Source organism: Carcharodon carcharias, chromosome 8 (genome assembly GCF_017639515.1).
Source record: "Carcharodon carcharias isolate sCarCar2 chromosome 8, sCarCar2.pri, whole genome shotgun sequence".
In the NCBI taxonomy this organism is placed as follows: Eukaryota; Metazoa; Chordata; class Chondrichthyes; order Lamniformes; family Lamnidae; genus Carcharodon; species Carcharodon carcharias.
In genome coordinates, this window is record NC_054474.1 from 131,539,575 (window position 1) to 131,545,574 (window position 6,000).

A 6,000-nucleotide genomic window follows, 5' to 3' on the forward strand; every position below is an offset into this window, starting at 1 on the left:
CCTGGAAAAACTCAAGCAGGTCTGGCAGCATTGGCGGAGAAGAAAAGAGTTGACGTTTCGAGTCCTCATGACCCTTCAACAGAACTGAGTGAATCCAAGGAAGGGGTGAAATATAAGCTGGTTTAAGGTGTGTGTGTGGAGGGGGGGGGGGGGTGGTTTGGGTGGGGGGAGAGAAGTGGAGGGGGTTGGTGTGGTTTGTAAAACTTCACTCAGTTCTGTTGAAGGGTCATGAGGACTCGAAACATCAACTCTTCTTCTCCACTGATGCTGCCAGACCTGCTGAGTTTTTCCAGGTAATTCTGTTTTTGTGTTGTCAATTCTAGTAGGTTCCCTTTCCTTTTTGAAACATGAAAGAGCACGGTTCACCATGGGCTTGCATTTATAAATCTCCCATTAGCTCATTTAGTAAGTCAGAACAGGACTGTGATTCTAAAAGGTTGCTGAACACGATTCTTGAAAGAACCAGCCTTGAGACATAAAAAATGGATTGTTCTTGAACAGTGCAGTTTCTCAAAAGCTAAACCTGATCACCTGAAGCCATTGTACATGTAGCAACCCGCTTAACTGTTTGACATTGCTGCACAGTGAAACAGGAATCACACGCAATTTATCTTAGAGATGAGTCTGGAACAGCTAGGAGAAGATTGCCCACATGTTTGTCTGCTCTGGCTTTTGTATTAAATAGAATGTCGAATTTACTGCAGAGACAGGCCACTTGGCCTAAATAGAAAATATAAACTGGTGTTTATATTCCAAACAAGGCTCCTCCCACTCCATTGCAACCAATCCTATCAGCAAATCCTTCTATTCCTTTCTCCCTCTGTGTTTACCTAGCTTCCCCCTAAATGGATCTATGTTATTATGCTTGGCTACACCTTATGGTAGTGTGTTCCACATTTCATCACCCCCGGATAAAGAAGTTGCTCCTGAATTCCCTTTCAATGACTATTTCATATTTCTGCCCAAATGTATAGCCTGCTGCAAATGCCTTCCTTCCCGTTTAACAATGGGAAGTCTCACAAAGTCCCATCATTGCTGTGTAGTTTACACACACCTGAATACTTGCCAACATTCATTGATAAAAACATTGGATGGAGGGTCACTGGACTTAAGGGAAACTCTTTTGAAGTCAAAGGATCTTTTGCCATTTTAGATGTATAGAAAAGAGGCATTAATAATAAATAACTCTGTAAGAAATGATGTGTTATGACAGTTTTCCTGTGTTGGTCAAGCTTCCAGCAAAATAGTCATCAAATGAAAGAACTCAAGCATGTGGTTTAAATCCAATTGTGCAACTGTTCACGGCAACATTACGGCTAAACAAATATGAGTACTGCATTTATTGTGATTGTACCGTTAAATGGATAAGCTTGAAAAGCAAAAGGAGTTCATGGCGTCCCCAAGGGTTACAGAATGGAGTGTTGACAGGAGCCGGCATTCCCAGCTCGATAACATACATGGATGTCCTGTTAAGCAGTACATGAGCAAGCTTTGATTCTCTGATTGCTTAACCCTAGATTATCTTGTCATGGTTGATCTGCCCAACAATGTTGATGATGGTGAATACTTCTTGTTCTGAAATAGAGGGGGTTGGGAATAAGAGGGAGGGCCAGGGAGAATGTAAACAATACAAAACTAAATTACTGCTTACAACTCCTTGGCCATACTCAAAAAAAATCCTGCTTTATTCAATTATTGCAACATAACACGAGCATTCCAGACTTCCTGTCTTAACTGTTCATTAACCCCTTCACTTGTAGCTGGACAAAAATAATTTGGAGAGAAATAAAAATGTGTCCTGAATAAATCAGTGATTTGTTTTTGGATGACAGAGGATTAAAGAGCTTTTGAATGTGTTAGAACTGGTATATGACATCACTGGATATCATTCAACCTGTTTTGAATACAAAAAAAAAATCTGCCTGTGGATGTTGTCTGTCGTCAACTTGCCTTTTTAATTCTTATCATGTGGAGGTGTGACGTGTTTGTATCTTTTAATGTAGCAAACTTGAGACTTTCCACAGTGCTGTTAATATGTGAAAAAAAAAGAAAATGGCAACAATTAAGATGTGTATGCTTCAATAAACTGTTTTCTAATAGCTGGCAGTGTGTTACAGTGTATGTACTAAATATATAGAGATTGACCATCATGTCGCAGCAGTACCGGAACAGTAAACACTAAATAAAAAAGAAAGAGTATTTATTAATCCTGTCACTGATGCGTTGTGTTTATGCAAGAGCCTGTTTTATTTTATTTTTTCGCTGGGGGGGGGATTGTTTTTCTGTTTCCATACATAATTCACACTGTTAGTATAGTCTACCAAACATGTGGTTCAGATTATATTATAGAGTGACAAGGAGGAAGTCATTACATTGTAAATATTCCAGGACATCACTGCAGGAGTTCCTCAGGGTAGTGTCCTTGGCCCAACCATCTTCAGCTGTTTCATCAATGACCTTCCTTCCATCATAAGATCAGAAGTGGGGATGCTCACTGATGATTGCACAATGTTCAGCACCATTCACGACTTCTCAGATACAGAAGCAGTCCATGTCCAAATGCAGCAAGACCTGGACAATATCCAGGCTTGGGCTGACAAGTGGCAAGTAACTTTCGCGTCACACAAGTGCCAGGCAATGACCATCTCCAGCAAGAGAGAATCCAACCATTGCCCCTTGATGTTCAATGGTATTTCCATCGCTGAGTCCCCCTCTATCAACATCCTGGGGGTTACCATTGCCCAGAAACTGAATGGGACTAGCCATATAAATACTGTGGCCGCAAGAGCAGGTCAGAGGCTAGGAATCCTGAGGCAAGTAATTCACCTCCTGACTCCCCAAAGCCTGTCCACCATCTACATGGCACAAGTCAGGAATGTGATGGAATACTCCCACTTACCTGGATGAGTGCAACTCCAACAACACTCAAGAAGCTTGACACCATCCAGGACGAAGCAGACCACTTGATTGGCACCATATCCACAAACATTCACTCCCTCCACCATCGACACATAGTGGCAACGGTGTGTGCCATTTACAAGGTGCACTGCAGCAACTCACCAAGGCTCCTTAGATAGCACCTTCCAAACCAATGACTGCTACCATCTAGAAGGATAAGGGCAGCAGGCAAATGGGAACACCACACCTGGAAGTTCCCCTTCAAGCCACTCACCACCCTGACTTGTAAATATTTTTCTGTTCCTTCACTGTCACTGGGTCAAAATCGTGGAACTCACTCCCTAACAGCACTGTGGTTGTACACTTAGGCTCCAGTGATTCAAGAAGGCCGCTCATCACCACCTCCTCAAGGGCAATTAGGGATGGGCAAAAAACGCTGGCCTATCTAGGGACAACCACATCCCATGAACAGATAAAAAATAACTATGGACAGCCCAAGCGAACCTAGCACTAGTGACTGGTACTAGGTTTAAGCCTTCTGTTTTTGGCTGTCTCTTGCCTTTGACCATTGGATCTTTCTGGCAGTGTGACAATAGCTTTGTGGCAAACAAAAAAAAACAATTTTAGGTGTTCTTAGAACAGTTTTTGTTTCACATTGGTAGAGCTGTTTAGCCCAGTATTGGTAAAGGTACACACCGTTACACTTCTTATGTCCTTATTCTCTGAACAATAACCTTACCTCTTGTACGTGGAGTGTGCATTTATTATTGACATTGTACCAATTTTGGGTTACCCTCCCCTCTATACTGGGGACCAATAATGTTTAGTCAAGCAAGCTGTTGGCTACAGATATGGGCCTGAGTCTTTCGATCATCTGGCTTGCACGATAGGTGGGCTCGGGAACGGATGGGAAACGGGCTCCTGACCGCTATCGGCCCCTGACCTCAATTTCAAGCTGGCTGGCCAGCACTGAGAAAGGCTCGGCCACTGTCAGTGGGGGTGGGAAGAGGACATCACTGCAGGTGCTGATGAGCACTTCTACTCAGCTCCCTGAAGACAGACAGCTGCCCCAGCGAGTTGCAGACCTCCACGGAATAAGCGAAACAAGAAAAACGCTGCAAAATATGTCCATGCAGAATAATCAAACACCTGAGAGCAAATCTCATTAAAAAACCAGTCCCCAGGTATCTCTATTTTATTTCCCCACGGAGATTTTATCCCACCCCGGATCGAAGTTTGAGCAAAAATGTAAAGGCCGCCTGGCTGTTCACCATAAAAATGGATGGGCCACAAAAAATTGCTTTCAATTGTCTCAATGGGCTTAATTACCCGCTTAATGGTCGGTGGGCGGGTTTCTGACTGCCACATGCGCCCACTGGGCGAGATATCGTGCAGGTGCGTGATGACATCATGCGCTTATCCAATGCCATCTCGTGCTATTTCGCAGCTGGACGAGTCGGGCACACGCACCCATGAGACGTAAAATTCTGACAATGGAACTTTGTGAGTTTTAATCACTTTGGTTCATTAAAAGCAAAGCCAACAGAAGAATTTGATTGTATGCTTGTAATTTAAATTAACTGTGCTAGTATTTTGCACCTTTTATCTGAAGGGCCATGCTTGCCTCAGCAGGGCATTTTGAAGAAGCAAGAAGGATTGGCCAGTTGTACACGGTCAGCTATTTGCTGAAGGAAATCCATGGCATAGCAGCCCTCCTAAAACATTAACTTAAGCAATATCTTTTGCGCATGGCAATATTTAATGGCATATTAATAACACACATAGGGACCAGGGAGTTAATGACGCTGGAGGAAGGGATCTGCTGGGGGTTTCACTTTTGGATTCTTAGCTTACAGAGAGCACAGAAGAGTTTTACCAGATTGATACCAGGAATGACGGACTGCAATTGTGCGGAATGACTGGTGAAGCAGAAGTTTATTCTCTTTAGAGCAGGTTTGACTGTGATATTCAAAACCATGAGCAGTTTTGATAGAATAACTAAAGAAAAGGATTAGTAACCCGAGGACAGAGATTTAAAGTGATAGGCAAAGGAACTAGAGACAAAATAAAGAGACATTTTCTTTACACAGCGAGTTGTTGTGATTTGGAATGCATGGCCTGAAAGGGTTGTGAAAACAGATTCAATAATAACATTCAAAAGTGAATTGGATAAATACTTGAAGAGACAAAAACTTGCAGGCTTATGGTGAAATTGTAGGGGAGCAGCACCAATTAGACAGGTCTTCCAAAGAGCCAGCACAGGTATGATGGGTCAGATGTCCTCCTTCAGTGCTGTCATTCTACGATTCTAAGATACCAACTTACAGATCACAACAGAATATAAATGATTTCACTGTGGCACTAATGTCAGCGCATAAACAGGGAATGATGCTACAGTCACACCTCAACCACTGACCTGAAGTTGGCCTCAAAAATGCCATAATCAGACTCTTGCTATTATCCACGTGGCTCCAGTGCACGTCAAACAATTGTATCATGACCCAAGTCCCTAGTTGTACTGTTAATTTTAATGTGACTATGCACCAAAAATCATGTCACATCAACGTCCATGTTACAGTATGACTGCACTCTCAGTATTTCCAACAAAAAAGAAAATTTATGGGGAGCTGTGATTGTTGCACAGATTTCATCCTTCAATATCTTGAATAACGTACAGTCCTCTTTTAAAGAAAAAAACTACGACTGAGTAATTGGGACAGTCCTCAAATCAACCATGGAAAATCATGTCCAATTCTGCTCAGCACACTGATCACAATGAATGGACAATCAACAATGCTGTCTATATCTTTGTGTGAAATATGTGCATGGTTAATTAGGGACTCCAAGATGGTAAAAATACCCCCTCTAGTTATTCCAGGCATCTAAATAGTGCACAAACTGCAAACTGTTTGCCAGGGCCATCTCTGCCTGCCTTGACCATCCACTCTGATCAGTCTTTTTGGACCAGTAGATCCACAATGACATCCATCGAAGACGTCATCCACCTTTCCTGATGATCAGGATGTCACACGCCTTCCTTTCCTGCATCAAGAATTGATAATTAGCAGGGAAGGTCACAAATATTTATTCAGGGCTCTGCAA